Source organism: Rhopalosiphum padi, chromosome 1 (genome assembly GCF_020882245.1).
Source record: "Rhopalosiphum padi isolate XX-2018 chromosome 1, ASM2088224v1, whole genome shotgun sequence".
Lineage (NCBI taxonomy): Eukaryota > Metazoa > Arthropoda > Insecta > Hemiptera > Aphididae > Rhopalosiphum > Rhopalosiphum padi.
In genome coordinates, this window is record NC_083597.1 from 12428360 (window position 1) to 12447665 (window position 19306).

At 24.3% G+C, this 19306-nt stretch overlaps 1 protein-coding gene across 4 annotated transcripts in view; it reads right to left on the reverse strand.

The window, feature by feature from the left end:
• LOC132917820 (prothoracicostatic peptide) overlaps positions 1-16182 on the reverse strand; it is a 30995-nt gene extending 14813 nt beyond the window's left edge. For 2 of the 4 annotated variants that reach the window (XR_009660342.1, XM_060978755.1), the window contains exon 1: positions 15790-16182. The gene's annotated coding sequence lies outside the window, so the exon portion shown is untranslated. The remainder of the gene's footprint in view (positions 1-15789) is intronic. The other 2 variants (XR_009660341.1, XM_060978754.1) reach the window with 2 other exon arrangements.
• Between the last annotated feature and the right edge of the window lie 3124 nt (positions 16183-19306).

Below are 19306 nucleotides of genomic sequence, written 5' to 3' on the forward strand. Positions count from 1 at the left end.
AGTCGTTTACATTTCCTTCTCCCAAAAATAAATTTCAAGTTTAATGTATAGCCTTCGCCTACATATAGATAAATAGGCTGCAACAAAGTATTTTACTATTTTCTGGTTTGTGGATTTTATCAATTCTTTTACGCGTATAACGTTGTAATTGGTTGTCATGATTCTGTTTTATGATATATATATATATATACATTTACTTAGTTCTACGACTGTATGAATTTCCTTAAATCAAAAACCAAATTTATATACATGTAACATAAAAGTTAAAATATTTTTCTAGAACTCTAGAAAGAGTGTGGGTTGTATACGACTAAAAAAATAATGTTCAACTTTAACAAGACTATATTTGTTAGTTAATAATTATTATTTTAATTACATAAAATTAAAAAAAAAACTATATTAAAGTATGTCAGTACTTTCAAATAGAATTTAAATAACGGTTTTATAGGCTTATAGCAACCTAGTTGTGTTGTGCGTAATCGATTCGTTTCATAAAAATTAAAAAAATATAATTATGTTTATTCGCATAAACTATTAATTATAAGCCAAAAATCAATAAAACAATTTAACAGAGTCAACGATTGAAATTAATTTATTCTTAACGACAGTTATTTATTATTATTATTTGTTGTTTTTTGTTTATTTTTTATTTTTTTGAAAAACACTAAAAAATATTTTCTCATTAATATTGTTTTTCTGTTTTTGTTTTATCAAGAAACTATTACAACCGCAATTGTAAACAGTTTTTTTTAACCATTCTCTTACATTTAAGTAAATTGTGTTTTCAATTGAATATTAAGATGCTTATTTTAATTTGATTTAACAAAATTAAACGTTAAAGGTGATGTTTTAGATTTTAATTTTTAATTGTATAATGAGTTGTAATACTGAGTGTAATTATTTAGCTTCATTTTTATCTTTTATATATAATTTAAATACTTATAATTAAATTAAAAATATAATACATCAATGTTTCGCTCATATCTAAAGAAAAAACCGAAAATAATTCAACTAGGATTCTATTAAAAAAAAAGCTACCCAGTTTGTTTTGTCTAATAAATTTAAAAGTCAAACACTTAATTATAAATATATTATTAAAATAAATACCATTATGGTATAAGCTATATTAGAGTTTCTTATTTAAATTGCATAGGTATAAAGAAGACTCGACAATTTATTTTTCTTAAATTATATTTTTGCCACGTGTATTAAATAAAATGACACTTGAAATAAAAAATCTATTTGTTTATCGGATAATACACTACACTTACTTTAAATAATTGTGTCAAATCAAAAGTTCAATAAGATGATGCACGCGAAAAATCTTTAAATTAATTTTATTTTAATTATGGGATCTTTATAATTTTATATTATCATTCCTTATAATAAGAATGCTTTCGATGTACAAAAAACATAATAGTATAATTATATTCCTATAATACTTTTATTTTTATATTTAACTAATAATAAAACAGTTGTAGATATGATAATTAATATGGTATTTTAATCTTTTCTTATGAGTTTCTACAATAGACATTATTTATAAATTATAACTTACAACCATACTTTCCATTAAAATTCATGTCTAGTTATTTACCACAGTGATCATGATGATTGTGTTAATAACTATTGGACAAATGCTAGTAAATTATTAAAAAAACAGTATAATAAATTTTAAAATAAAAAATTATGTATTATTATGTAACGGCAGTCTAATATTAAACAAATACTAATAAATAATATTTAATTTAACTATATTATAAGGTTATTTATACTATAATAGTATATACATTATTCAATAATTGTATATTTGTAATAAAAACGTGCAATTTATATAGATTTTGGGTACATTAAATATATTATTATACAAACTCGTGTACCTATATTATTATAGTATAATTAAAAAGTATAGTATAATATGAACTTTGTTAACATAGGATCACTATTAGATTACTTTTTGGTAAATCTGTGACGTAGAACCCTCCAAGTCTATATATAATGCAAACAATTATGGAGCCTGTACAATATATTTTTATGGGGCCCTAAAAATTATAATGCCTAGGTACGTCCCGTTTTAAATTTTGAAAAAACAAAATAATTAATGTAAATTATATCAATATTGTTAAATTAGGTTTAAAATTTATCTTATATTGTGTTGTGCACACGACAGTGGCGTATTCGATCTATTATTGAAATTCGTGCCTTTTTTTTTTGCGTGTATCGTATTTTATAATTGTATAAGATATTGTTAAAATCGAATTAATATTAAATTAAATAAAAAATCTACGAGAAAGTTTACAAAAACTTAAGAACTCGACTAATGATGGGCTAGCTACAATAGGGAAGAAACATTTTAAATCATAGGTATAAAATCATAAAATTGTAACCACCCTCCTTCACTCCTTGATGGAACTTAAGATACACTATTGATAACTATGACACATGTAGAGTTTATATATGTAGTTATCGTGTAATATTGTTTTTGTTTATTATATTTTAAAATAACGTCATAAGAATTTTTTTCAAATTCCAGTATTAAGTATTGGGTTAGTTTTAGTAGGTTTTAGGTATTTACAATAATACTTAGAATTATCAAAATTTGTCATCTGTTTATTTTCAGTTTAATTGTCTGAAATACGGAGCTAAAATTGTACGTCTCAAAATAACACATAATATGCCGTAACCCCGGGGGACCCTGAGTCCGAAGCTGTAACCGAATAATATTAAAGCCAAACATATTATAATATGCATATTGTCTATAGTATTCCCCGGCGCTAGGTAGGCTGTCATTCAATTATGGCGTGTGGATATATGTTGACTGGTTTCTGAAATTATTTCACGTTCGAATTTTTCACGCAACTACATAAACATGATATGATATGTATTGCAGCATACTAAACTCAAGATATTGTTTTCAATGTCAGTTATGGTCTAAGTATTTGCTCGCACATATTATACTAAATATGTTGTCATCTCAGCGTAGTAAATATCTATTCTTGTTATTAAATATTATCTAAATATCATCTGATAAAAATCCGAGAGAAATTTGAGATTGAATTTAGCCAAAGTATTGTATGCAGTAAATAAGCGGTTTCCAAACTTTTTTTTCTTTGGTGCCTTTTTGGAACCAAATTTAGCCGCGGTGCCCTGCTGTAAATTTCATGAAAGACAGAACAAAAGAATACTCTTTGATAACGATAAATTATTTAAAATGAGCCGTAGACCGCGGTGCCCCAATAGTGCACCAAGGTGCACAGTTTGGGCACCACCGCAGAAGATAATAGGTGAGGATTCTGGATCAGTTGTTTAAAAAGATTATCTATTATAAATACCATAAATGGATCAAATCTCATTCATTATTACTTTTCAAACATGTGGACTGTGTAGGTGGTCTTAGAAGTAGAGAGAAGTTAAGTAAAGATTTGTAATAATAATTATGATAGCTTTTTATTAGAAAATTTACCAACTAGAGTATAATTCGAATTTAACTTATCAAATCTATATTGAATAAGTTAAAATGCAGTGAGGCAGTTCCTACAAACTGTCATTTGTCCCTGTTGAAGATAACGTATTTAACAAGGATCTTATAATTAAATAATAGTGAATATAAAAGAATTTTTAGCTTAAATAGTAGGCTTTACAAAACATCCTATAACAACTTACTATCCCTGAGGTCATAAATTGGAAGTAATGTCGATGAATGCTCCCTTCCCTTATGTTTCTCAAATGTTGCAGAAACATTGACTAATTTACTTATTGTATTAAATATATATACAGATTGTAAATGTCTTTAATATATAAAAAATATTGACGGTAAAACTGGAATACTTGGAAAACACTAGTCTTATATTATATTTATTAAAATCAATCATATTTTTTGTCATACTTTTAAAAAGAATAATCGTAAAGATTTAAAATGTTTTATCATTACGTATATAATTTTTTCTATATAAATAAAATTAAATTTCCAAAATCTTAAAAATAAATTTAAGCTATATATAACATAATATATTATAACATTTTTCTAAATATTCTCACCACTTTATGGTATGTCAACATTAATTAAGTTATATAGAATGTTTTTGACAAAAATTAGATGAAATTATCATATTATTAAGACAATACTAAAAAATAATATAAATATAAAAGTGTAACATAAACTATCCTTAAAAATTTTTGTTCATTCACCCGTCTTATTCACTCAGAATTATTTTTCGTACAAATAATGCGATTTATCGTTCAACTCAAATTGAACACATTCATTATTGCAGTGACCTACTCAATTAAGAGGTATACTCAAAAACTACCACATAGCTGAGCGACTTCCCATTTTTTTCTTTTTAGTTCTACAAGAACAATCATAAAAAAACAGGATTGGCATTAAAAATGCAAGCCTTCATTATATAACATATAATATGATAAAAAAAACAACGATAAATAATAAGCAATTACATTAATTATAAATGTATACTTTTTTTTACATTAAGGCCATAAGAATGACTGAATGACAATAAACATTACGTAGTAATTCGTTGGATTCAAAATGTTATTTAACAAACGTGATGAAAACAAAATTAAAACTACAGTATGGTAGGTCTTGCCCGTAAAGTATAACAAAAACAAGTAATCAAAACGCAGAAATCACGTACTTATATTTTATTCTATTCGATTATATACGCAAGCATTCTTATACAGAAGTACAGACTACCGAACATCCACATTTCGGTTTCAAGATTTTTCTTTTGGACCATTCATATCACTCACTATGTGAATAGTTAATAAATTATAATTATTTTCCGTTTTATGTAAACAAAATTGATAATTGTCAATAAACATTGAAAAATAAACTGAATAATTTCAACATTTCTTATGTATTATTACAACCAGTTTTTCTGCTGATTAACATATATACAAATAATTTATGACTTTCTTTTTATTGCTCTATAAATTAAATTTAATATAAGTTAAGAAAATATTAATACTATATATTATAATGATTTATGAATACCCATTACCCATAAGGCCATAAATATTTAGCTAAAATCATTCACATATCACATTATATTATATTTATTATTTTGGTATTAAACAAAATATTGAATTCTACAAATGGAATATCATAAATTTTTGTTTTAAAAAATTGCTCTTCCTAATTTAAGTGCATAGAAATCATTAAATCAATGCATGTCAGTGATCATTCTGAAACCATAATATGCAAACGATAGTTTTATTGTTGATAATCTCTAATAGGTATATACTATATAGAATCTGGTTATATTAAGCCCAAATGTATTTATATTCACATTATTTTATATAACGATTTGATTAAATTCACATTCAATAGACATAATATGTAAAAAAAAAAAAAGTAGGCTAAATTATGTAGGTATAATGTATTATTAAAAATGTATTTTGCCTTAGGACTAAAAGTAAAAATATTTGCCAACATAATATTGTGAATAATGTGTGTATATAAGTGTATATAAACATATGCCTGTATGACCGTATACCATTCACATTCTTGAATTTGATTGTCTTATTACAATAATGTTCACTTCCACGTGCATCGTAATACTATAAATACGATAAATTATCATAAAATAGCTTTTTATAGTTGTTTATTACGATTTACGTGATTCGAATCACGTAGTTTTACAGTTTACCTACTTTGGTACGCCCCTGGTCATTTTTTTTTTCAATTCAAGTCTTGTTATTTAAGAAAAAGTCTGATAGAATACACGTCATAAATAAGTCACTGGAACAGATTAAAAAAAAATTGCTTTCATTTGATCACCCCGTTTAACAGGTTGTATATTATTGAGTTTAAATTAAAATGTATAATATAATCGATTTATATATATATTCTAATGATTCTTCCTATCAACATAGGTTATACTAGTATACTACGATATTTTTAGGGCTTGGCTTTTTAAATTAAATATTTTATTTTTTGTAAATATTTGATTGTCATCTCTTATCTAAAATACAAAAGTATATATATTAATATCGCAGGTAAGTGAATTCGGTGTTAGACCAAAAATAAACTTTATAATGTTTAATAGTTATAGGTATAAAGTTCATAATTTGAAATTGATAAATAAACAGTCATTGAATTCATCAATACTAAAGGATTGAAAAATTAAGATTAAGTATTGATTATATAAAATAAATTAAATTTTACTATTAAAAAAACGAATTGTTCAAATCAATCATACTTTGTGAATAAAAATGCAATCATTATCCATAATTGATTATGTTTAGTTTTATTTGTATTATAAATTACATTTTAAATTATAATTATTATTATTATACTTGATCTACCGATATAATATGAGTGGTGATTACTGGTGGCAAAAATACAAAATCAAATCGTGTACATTTAATGATACCTATTTATGAATTTTGTATGAGATATATAGTCATCTTTATAGACTTTAAACATAATTTAATCATTGAGTATTTTCTTTAACCTAACACTGTGTATATCTCATATTTTATTTTTTATAAAATGTCTAACACAGTAATTCAAATTCAAAAAGTAAACCTTTTTTAATAAAATGCTATTTATAATAAATGAACCTATTATATAATATATGCTTATTATAATTTATAATAAGCTAGTATGTAAACACGTATATAATAATATAAAATTTACAATAATTTTAAGAAATCAAAAAATTAAAATATTTTAGTTGTAATAATAAAAATAGATTTTATGTTAGAAAATAAAAATAATAAAATTTAAAATTGTTTAAAAGCTAAGCATTGTAATAGCTAGGTTGGTGTTTTATGAAAGAGATTTCGGGGTATAAAACTAGAATGTTAAAATGTTATGTTTTCGTTATTTTATTATACGGAATGGAAGATTGAATGAAATTTTACTATAAGTCAACGGAAATTAGAAAATTTTAATTAGGGTTTATAAAAATACATAAAAAAAATGTATAAATTCACCATGTAAAGAATAAATAAATTCCCGAAATGAAGACAAAATAAACAATTTATGTGGTATATGACTCATCGTTTAAAAAGAAAATTGTATGACATATACTCACGTATAACACTCATAACATATAAAATGATGTGTTAGGTTATTCATAGCATATATAATATAGATATTTTACATCCAAAAAATGTATTTCAAAAATCGACTTTTTTATCTCTTCGTTTACTATATTATATAGAGTGATTCACCAAGCATGCTCACTTCCTCTTTTTTCTTCAATTATACAGATATTCAAAATCTTATTTTTTAAATTTTTACACTTGTTTAAAGACCATATTTTTAAATTGTTAAAAATATTTGTACTAAGTAAGGAATATTCTGTTGATAAATAAACTACTTTAATTCAAATTAAAATCCCGCTTTCCTACTGTAAATTATTTAATTAATAATTTATACATCAAAATCACCAAAAAAATTTTCGTCTGGAAAATAGAAAATTTAATCCATAAGTAATACAAAAAAATTCAAAAATTTTAAAATAGGGTTTTTAAATAAGTAGGAAATTTAACAATTTAAAAAATCAGAATTTGAATAAATCCATTTTTAAAGGAAAAATTAAGATTGATCATGATGAAACCTAAATATTTCTTAAATATTTAATAACTATTAATGAACTAAATTATTCATTCAAAAATTAAAAGTAAATTACCTACATCAAAATTCGTTAAAATTATCAAATATTTTTACATTTTAATATTTCAAAGAAACTGTGGTTGATAATATTATACAACGATTAATTGGGTAATGATCTTACACTATATACTAAAAAACATCTAATTTTATCTTGTTACGATCGAGTGACGTACACGTGACCAGCTGCATCATAGCGTGCAGATACCTGCCAGCGATATACAGTAAATATATTGTAGATAATGTATAATATAACATTATGTTAAGTGAACTTTCGCCGATTGGTTGCAATATAATTCGCGCATATACATATATTATTAATATACCTACGGGTTAATATAATATAGTTGTGCATTTAGCATATTACTAGAATAGCTGGTAGTAAATAAATACATAATATCAATTAAAAAATCGATGACGTAACAGTATATGATGGTCGTAATTTATAATCGCGTGGGGATATTGCAACATCGCATCCATTTGAAATGCATTTTTTTTTATTCCTCTGCAGGTCTATAGCTGTAGCGTCTGCGTCACCGAGGGGAAAAATCCATCTGGACCAAGTCTCCGGGGGACGAATCCGTATATCGTATACCGTATTTCTTATAGACGGTAACAATATTATTATTATATTAAACAAGGTATCATCTTTTGCAGCGTCGTTCTCAAACTTCGTTAAAACAAACGGCGGCGGACAAAATATGTTCGTCAAGACCATGCGATACTATACGAAAATATCTACACAGCCGCCATTGATGAACGTGCCGGAAAAATACGAATGTCGCAAAATATTCAATGTACATTATATAGTATGTTTGCGATCGATATATAATAAATTATATTATGGCTGGTCTGTGACTATATATATATATATATATTATATCGTATACTATATTTGTGCACTACCAAAATGTACAATTTAAATATATAGTTATGATTTTATTATATAAAACATGCGTATAATTGTAAAAATGTGATGTTCATCATTTCACGTTACAAAATTGATTGTGAATGAATAAAATGTGATTACTTCGAGCAAGTTCGCTGAATATGGTTTAAAGTTCCCATACTCCAGCTGGTGTAAATTCTATAAATTCAAATTTAACAATCGTTACCGCTTGAGCGTAACACACAGTATAGGTAAGTATTTGTTATACATAACAATAAATAATAAATATTTTGCATATAATACTGTAATCAATCATGTATACATTTTCCGTACTTTAAATTCCTATTGCGATGACTAGAAATATTTACCGTTGTGTTTAATATAGTTAATATTACAGTTTGTCAATTATATTATTATTATTATTATATACACCAGTCGATACTGAAAAATATTACTGTAGATATAATACTCAAAGCTTAAAATAAGAAATAACTATCATAATATAATTGAAAATTAAATTTCACGAACTAATTTTACAAAGGCAACTTCTATTTACAATCCAGTACATAGGTATAACAATAAATAACGAGCCGATATATTATTATATAAATATATAGATCAATTGTTGTTTGAGTTTTTGAAAGTTTTTTTCATGACAATTCGAACTTTTTTGAAATTTTCTGAACTTTGTCAATTAATATGAATAATAGTGCCAAGAGAAATATTTCCAAGTAAAGTATAAATATAATTTTAGAAAAAAAATAATTTAACCAACACCAAATAATATCATTTACAACATTTTGTTTGTTTATATAGGAGTAATAGGACTTTATGGGGAACTGGCCAAGTATTATAATAAGTCTAATAACTGAAATTTTTATCAAGCACGGGAGTTATAGATAAGATATAGAGATCATATTTACATACTTTCATATATTTTCATCGAATTCGGTCAATACGAAGAACATAGATTGGAACTTAAAATAAGTTATCATACGTAGCAAGAAGTCTAAGTTCTGATCAGATGAATGAATATAATACAATAGTTTCTTGAAATCACTAACAATTAAGATAATTGTATAACATACAGTCTATAAGTAAATAACGGTAATATAACAAAACTATAATATAACCATTATACATTTTAAGGTTATTGTTACTATTACTAAGTAACGTTATTATCATTAAGACATCATAAAATAATAAATATAACAACAACAAATATAATATATATAATCATAATATTTTTTGTACATATAATGTTGTATACTATGATAATAATATTTTGTTATTTTTATTTTTAATTCTTTCTTGTTATGTTATTTTGATATTCTAACAATGTAGGTAAATATTAAATTATAACATTTTTAATTCAAGTAGTGACAATGTGCTAAAAGATCGAAGCGAACGAATAAAAAAATAAATGTAAATTTTTTAGGTAATTGATTACTATTTATATGCTTTTTATAATTCTCAAATACGATTAATAATGTATCTATATTTTTTCTAATCATGTCGAATTTTATAAATATTATGCATTTTGGGTTTAATATTAGACACACAATAATCAAGAAAAACTTTTAGAATTTTTTTTTTTGCTATATAATATGCTCGTGTATTCAATTTTGATTCCAAAACCGATTTTTTTATTATTATATATTATAAATATAATTTTAAAACAGCATTATTATAATATGTATTCATTCTGTGAGTAAGTACTCTTTAAATTTGTATTTATCTAGCTATTGTAATTTACAAAATATAGAATTAATTGAAAAAAAATACTAAGAAATTCATAGGTCATTTTTTGATGTTTGTGAGCATTTTACGTGATAGTGTGATAGCTATACAGTATAAGTAAACACACTAGACAAAAGATATAACATTAAAAAATGTACATATATATTTAAAAAAAATATATGTTTAAATATAGAATTTAGAATTTAGAAATGAGCTATCTAATAAATTCATAATATGTTTGTTTTCTTCTTGAGTAACTGGAAAACTGTGTACTAATAAGCATTGAGTACTCATCTTCTCACTACCTAATGAGTAATGCTGCACCATATATTAATATATACATTTGATGTTCCTATAATACTAAATACTAATATTTATACCTATTTATACTTTGTACACATATATTATATTTAAAGGTAATGATAATAAAAAATAATTCTTAGCTTGTATTATAAGTTATTATTATGTTAAACATTCGATAAATTAAAGAAATAAGAATGTATGAATTAATTTATCTGCGAAAAGTGAAATAAATATAAAATTGGTGTTTGATAGACCACATAAAAATTTGAAGATAATTTTAAATTCTTATATAGTACCGGGATTTTGTAAAAAAAAAAATGTGTTATTTAGTAATTGTTTACAGATCTTTATCAATTTCTGTTCAAGAAATTACATATTTTAAAGACAATCTCTGTTTATAAATTTATAATATATATTGCTACGTATGTGATGCGTGTTACATTTTAAGTTATACAGCCATAAAAAGCGTTAATCGAAATAAAAAAAACCACTTCATTGTAAAACTCATATCAGCCTTGCACTGATCAAAATCTATGAAATCCGCATTATTTCCGAAAGCAATCAATTTTACATTAAATCAAACTTTAAACGAGTATGAAAAAAAAATTGTTTAAGGTGTTTTTTTTATTTACTATATAGTTTAAATAAAATCGTTAAATAATCAATTTTAGGTTTTTAAAATTGATGAGAAAAAGATAACTGATTGACATTATAAAATCTTATATAAAACATTTACATGAAATGCATATTATAAAAAATAAGGCGGTAACCTATCAAAATTATTTTAATAGTCTTGAGGCTGTTTAATTGTTGTTCTCTGGATTATATTGAATTTATATTTTATTAAAAATAAAGTTGATTCTTAAATATCATAATGGACATAATGTGTTCTAGTTTTTTATACGTTCTTGATAATGGCTAATAGGTAATTAACGACTGTACAATTCTAACAATGATCTTTCTAAGCTTCTCTAATCTGCAGTGTCCTATTGCCGATGTACAGATGGGCTTTACACATGAAACCATTGCAGCAGTACAGTTTTTTTTTCAACCAGTAAAAAACGAAAAAAAACATTGAGAAACCAAAGGTACATTTCTCTCCTCACTCAGAATCTAAAAATAAATAGATTAAAAAAAAAAAACATTTATAAAAACCTATATATTTTTCATCTGCCTTTTACCCTGTGGCATAAAACAATATTAAAACGAAAACAAATATTTAATATATATATTATAATATAGATGTAGTATAATATTAGCTATTGCTCTGTTAAAAAATACACACAAATAAAAATCGAATCTACAGTTGGAATATTAATAATAATTTGTTTTGAATAACTAATATTCTATTGTTTTATTATTTCTACGTATAGTTGATACGTTTAAAAAACATTTAGTTGCATCGATCATTGACGATGTTGTGATATTAACTAATGAAATGGTAACAGTCTTATTTTTTGATGGATAATTGGTATATAACTACTTATGCTCCGACAACTACCTTATCGTGTACAATACAATTTTCTATAATTATATAATATTTTTATTAGTAGCATTGATTATAAATACTAAATAGGTAGTATTTATTTAAAAATTATTTTTAAATATGAATATATATTTTAACTGACATACGGTTTAGCATAATATACATACAATGTCACACATAACTACATTAATCATTATTATTATTCTGAAATCGAATAAATAAGAAAATAAATTTTTCATATTAAGTTTTTTAAATTTTAAACTTTTTTTTAGAATTTTTTATTTTTATTTTGAAAGTTAAGGTATATGGACCAATGACGGAATTATTGCCTACTTATAATATACACAAATAAATAAAAACAAGTGTGTTGAATCTTAAATGAAGCGATTAAGCGAAAGAACTTGAGCGTTTAAATAAGCATTATATAATTATATAGTAATATATTTAAAAGCAGGTATATGTTAGCGCCTATATAAGAAAACCTCGATTGCGCTTATATAACTCATTACTTAAAAATCTATTAAAATTTTTGAAAATATTTTTGTTATATAGTTTTTAATCAAAATAAAACAACATAATATTTTGTATCCTTAAATTTTTTAAGTTTTTTGTTTTTTTTTTTTTTTGAATGACAACATACATTTTTAATTTCATATTCTGAAGCAGAATATTTTTCGTTGTATTTCGATACATAAAAATTGAAATTCGTTCGAGAAGCTTATGAATTATAAGTACTTAAAGACTAAAGTTTATATCTGTGGTGTAGAGAGGTACGGGGATACCCCGAAAATGTTATTTACTACTCCGCTCACCTAAACTTTAAAAACTTATAACTCATAAGCTATTCATCCAAATTTTGATTTATATGTATCGAAATACTCCGCAAAATATTCTGCTTCAGAATATGAAATTAAAAAAGTGAAAAATTTAAAAAATATATTATTTTATTTTGACAATAAATTATATAAAAACAATATTTTCAAAAATGTTAATAGATTTTAAAATAATGAGTTCTGATGATAGAATTACCTAGAATTTGTCGATGGTGCATTATTTTATTTTATACTCATTTTACACCATTTTATACATGCAAATGTTAACTATTCATGATTTATAACCAAAAAAATGACACAATTAAACGTACTAATTTTTAACCACCCCAGAATAGTTATAATACATTTTATACTGCTTATTTAGCGATGTTGATCAATGTATTAATTATAATGTATTACTGGGCGCAAACAATTATTTTAAAATTATTTAATTTTATTTAGTGCAATCAAGGTTTTTTTTTATATAAGTGCACAACGCTTCTCATTCCCCACCATTGGGCCAGTCCGCTAAATCTAGAAATATTAGACCTAGAACATCGCAATAATCTAGATGACCTATGGGAATAGAAACTTATCATTATTAGATCTATGTATGTTCACAAGTTAAAGCATTATTAATATTATTGTACAGAAGTTTGATAATCGTATAAAAAATGATTCTTTCTTCCTATGTTTAAATTCTTTAATATTAAACTTTAAATAGTATTTCTTTAAACTTCTATTACACTTATACCATGATTTATTTATTATTTTATTTAAATTTTTGAAAATAATATTTCATTTATTGAACTTTATACACTATGGTACTTATACCTATTACCGATCTTGAAAAAATCACAATATATGTGATAATAGAAATAGGTAAATATTTTAATAATAACTTAACAATGTATTGTTATAATATAATTAATATGTATAAAATCGGTTACCCAGGGCTATATTATTAATTATGTTTTACAAAAAAAAATTGTTGACTTTTATTTATTTCTATAACAACATATGCATATTGTCTCATAGAATTTAAAATTTACAAAATATACCAAATTTACCAATTCAAATAACTAATTAATTATTTAATTAATAATTAAATGATTAAAATAATCTCAAACTATATAACCATCATCTTGAATGAAAACAACACAATATAATTAAGTGTTCGAGATCTATTTTATTCAACTAATATTGACGAATAATTGTATATTAACAATTAACTTTTTATTATAATCATATATATTAAATAAATCGTTTTCGAATAAAGTAGTCTGTAGTTACATCAGTGTCTGTCATTTTTAAATTGTTGAATAATATAAAAAATATCCTAACTAAAATTGAAGTTTATTTCCACATTTTAATAACAATAATCAATAACAATTTTGCTACACAGTGTTCTATTTATCTATAAACACATTTTACTAGGTATTAAAATTTGAATAACAAATACTTTACTTAGATTAATGTATTACACTTAAAATTATTATTTAATCTGTTTTTGTAATATGATTTAAAAATATTCGTTAAATTATTCTTTAACGTTCATGAAAAATTCTATTAATATTATCAAAAATAATTTATTTGTATTCAAACATTTCAAACTGTTGTTCTTATTTATTTTTAATTTACAAAAAGTAAATACTTTTTATTTAAATATATAAATATTTTATGTCTAATAATTTTTTTTTAAATAATTTAAAAGTGTATTGTTAACATAATATTTATTTTTACAACTTGGTATTTTGTAAAGCAACTAGCTTGATTAAATTACAACATTGGGATTTATATTCAATATTACTATGAATATAATTGTTACATGATATATTAATAAGGGGTATGAACAACGAGAATTATTAGTATCTCCATGTTAACAACTTAATCAGTGGATTAATATCACTTAGTTAAATTAATTAAACAAATAATTTATATCACGACAAATACAGTTAACTAGTTAAGATGAAATTATACATTTTTTTTAATCGGTTAAGTGGAAAGGACTAATTTGATTAATTATTAAGTGACAGTACAAACATTTTACTGAACAACTGCTTTCAAGAAAAAAATGAATAATGCATCTAATTCTTTTTTACAAGTTATTAATTAATTCTCCGTAAATATTATCTAAGGAACTATTATATCTCAATAAATATTTTTAGTATTTAGTGGTCAAATTATAACAGAAAAACAAGAATATTATACGTTATATGACAGTAATAGATTTTAAAGTATCTATGTATACTTTAAGTATGACTAATTATTATTATTTTTAGTTTTACATTTTCTTTGGCTTAATATTACATAACACTGCTTTCATTATTTTTTTTTTTAGCATTTTAAAATAGAAAAAACTTTAAATTATTTTAAAGGAACGATGCTGATAACTAAGAAGTATAATATATTGAAGTATAGTTATTGAAAATTGTATTGATTGATAGCATATTATTATTTAAAAATAGTATTTTATTATTTTAGTAAGTATAGGTATGTTTAAAAATAATGAAGCATTAAAATAATTAAATAAATTTTATGTTTGAAGTTTTTTTATATTTCAAAAACTAAGCCATTCCACTGTACACGAATATATTTGATGCTAAAATTATGCTGATTGCACAATATTTTATAGGTATATTTAAAAATGTCTACTAAGAATATTAAAAAATCTAAAACCAAATTGTTTTCACAGTGTTCCTTATAATATCGATACATAATATTATGTTTATTATTTGAATAATAAATAACAAAAGAAAAAACATAATTATATAGTAAAATAAAACGATATGTAATAATATAATATACACTTACTATAAAAATAAAAAATATCAGCGATACTGTGACGCTTATCGTATTACGGAGGTGGTTATTAAAAATATACAATTATTACTATTATGATTAATTCAAGGTATGTACAAACCTTTTCTGCGGTTATCCGGTAGTCAGACGAACGGTGTTAAATGTACACGCGTGTACGCCGTTTGCGTGCCGTTGGCGTATAAGGCGGCGGCAGATCAAAAGCCTGTTGCGTACAACGCCGTGTGTGCGGACGACGACGACGACGACTCAAAGGCGTACGGGTGCAAGTTGCGGCACTAACGTGCGCGTGTGGCGCCGAAGAGCGAAAATATTATGGAATATGTTTTTGGGACGGAAAAAAAGATCGACTCGATCGCGGATATCGGACCGACGACGGTCGCGTGTATGTATACGGCGACGAGATATGCCGGAAGTGGATCTAATATAATATTATTATAACTAATATATACTATAGTCAGCCGCGATATTTTTTTAAACGTCGTGTGCGGCTCGACAACCCGTGACAACACGTTATATACACAAATTCCGCGCTGGTCCCGCCCCCGCAATCTTTTACACCCTCCGGCCAGCACGCGCGCCCGCGCGAACGCTACCCCCCACGCCAAACGAAACACTCCCCCGCAACTAATATATATATATATTTACTTACAGTAGTCATGTGTACATGCAGTGATAATACTGCTCTAAACTCTAAAGTGTCTACCCGAAAAGCATGTGTGTACGCGTGTGTGTGTGTGTGTGTGTGTATGCCACTTGTCGGTCGGTCGTCAAATTCTGCTGCCAACTGTTTCTTATTACCTCAATACTTACCTTCTGTACCGGTAAGGGTGATGTTCCCGGTCCTGGATCCCCTCTCCGAGACTATATTCATTTCGGGCAGACATCATTTGTACCAAATGTCAAAGAGGAAAATAAAAAAATAAAATTTGATAATTATAAAAAAATAAAGGTAAATCAATAATACTGCACCGATCCATTTCAAAATCAAAATTTTTTAAATATTAATAACAAATTGTCATGCTCGGCAAAGTAGTAATAAATAGATATGTTTTACTTGTTATATCAGAAAATCATTTTTGTACAAGTTTTAATGGGAAGTCTATAATATTGTTCGGTGCGTATACCTATACTCTACTCTAACTTGATTCAATAATATAGCTAATATAGTATTATAGGAATAACAAGACGGTGTTAATATATATAATTAATACCTCTACGGTAATCATGTTATTATAATCATTATTAATCACAATGGTCAAAAATTTGCTGTGATAATATTTATTGATGAGATTAAAAAATGTAAACCTGACTAATCTTACGAGTGATATATCTTACGATATATTCATTATTCAAGTATCCAGATATATTGCAATAACAACTAAATAGTCTAAAATAATAGTTTAATCTTTATGAATTAAAAAAGTAATATATTTTTGTCTAATACGACAGTATTATACAATATCGTTACATGTATTTATATTTTATTTAAACTTTCATTATTAATTTACATTTTTTAATATCTGTCATCATCAGATTTTATAACAGAAGAATCCGTCAATTAGATTTTTAGGATAGTATTTGTTAACAAATTGGACCTAATTGATAATTTTTGGGGTCACTTGTAGTATTTTTTTAAATAATTAGGAAAAGCTAAATTCTTCAAAATTATAGAGCAGAGCTATTTTCCCAGTTTTTGGGAATAGTTTTTGCCATGACAAAAACATCAGAAAATATTTTAAGTCTGAATTTTCAATCTATAGTATTTTCAATTTGCCAACATTATAAATAAATTAGGAAATCCTCGGGGAACAATCCTAGAAGGATAAAAGGTATACATATAGTAGGTACTACAAGTATGATCGATATCTTACTATCTTAGTTTGAAAATATATTAAACGGCAATACGTAATCATTTCTAAAATCTCCGTACATATTTTAACAGTTCACGAATTTAGTTTTTTTTCATCATCAAGACTAAATACTTTTATCATTTATGTAAATATTTTAGTAATAAGTTGTTATCAAGTATTGTAAAATCAAAACCAAAAGTTGATTTATATTTAAATCTGTTCACTGATCTTATCTCTTTAAACTGTGAATTATTCTCCTTATATAGTATGGCATAATACCATAATATTGATAAATGAAAAATACATGTCAAAATTCAAAACGAAACAGTTATTGAGTAACGATGTTCCTATACACGTATCTAATAGATTGACATGAACTGTCTTTAATTTAATTTTGACAGACCCATATCAGCAACGCCAGAATTGATTTAAAATGTAGTAGCATATTTATTTTTTATCGTTTATGAATAAAAACATATCATATTTTGAAATTACTGAAGTACTTATATTAGTACAGGTTGATAGTTATTACTTATTTTTTATTAGGTAGCTACAGTTAATATTTTTTTTAATAGATAAAACAAGTACAATATTAAACCTTACAAACTTATTAGATTAAATTGTTATTTTTTACTTACAGTGTTATTATTTGATTATTTGTTTTTTTGTAATAATGTAATAAAAAAAATAGGACATTGTAATTGAATCCATCAATTCCACAACGATGCAGCACAATTATACATTTTTACCTATTTAATATTCAAAATCAACATAATATTTAGGCTATCGATATATCAATAAAAGATACCACATCGAGCATTAAAATAATTGAAGTATTTTTTGTTAAGAAGTATATAAGTCATTTAATATGGCATGAATAAATATATTTATATATTTATACTATAATTGGTATTAATAATATTTATGATAAATTATTCGTATACACGAAAAATGTGTTAGATACCTTAAATTTAGTATAACAACTAATAAAATAATAATAAATATAATTAATATTATATTATATTATTATATTTTAAATGATGTTTAAAAATTACAAATCGAGTTTTTATATTCTCTATTATCGTTGAACAACCACACGTATAATTTAAAAAATTTACGAGATTAGTTTTATTATGGATTTTAGTTTTAATTCATGTCCATAAAATCATAATACATTATTTCTAACTTATAAATGCATATATAATAATAATTTACATAAAAAGATATACTTATATCAAATATAGACTATAGTACTCCATTGTGTCCTGTTTTGGAATAAAACGCCCAAACGTGTAATATCCATTCTACAAATATACCATCGATTCCACCACTATAAATTATAAATATTACATATTGCAACTAGAAACTTAATGTTTTGTTTTTATATTTTTAAGTGATAATTTTGCTTTTTTAAATTGAAATACTCCATTATTTATATGTATGATACATAAAGTATAGGTCCTCTCTTTTTAAAATGTTGATCTACAAATACTTTTTGTATAAAATAATAGATATCATACTATGTTAAGTAGAAATATATTCAATACCATTTCATATTTCAAACGATTTTATAGTGGGAAGGTACTTAATGTTTTTATATAAGTACAAGCTTTCTTAAGTATAAGATTTTATATTTATTCAAAAGCACAAAAAATAAATATTATTAAAATCAATAAAAAAACAGAATTATTAGTATTATGTTTTCTACAACAATTATCCTGTGTGTAGGTGTGTCGGACTAAAAATATTGTGATATCCCTTATTTTT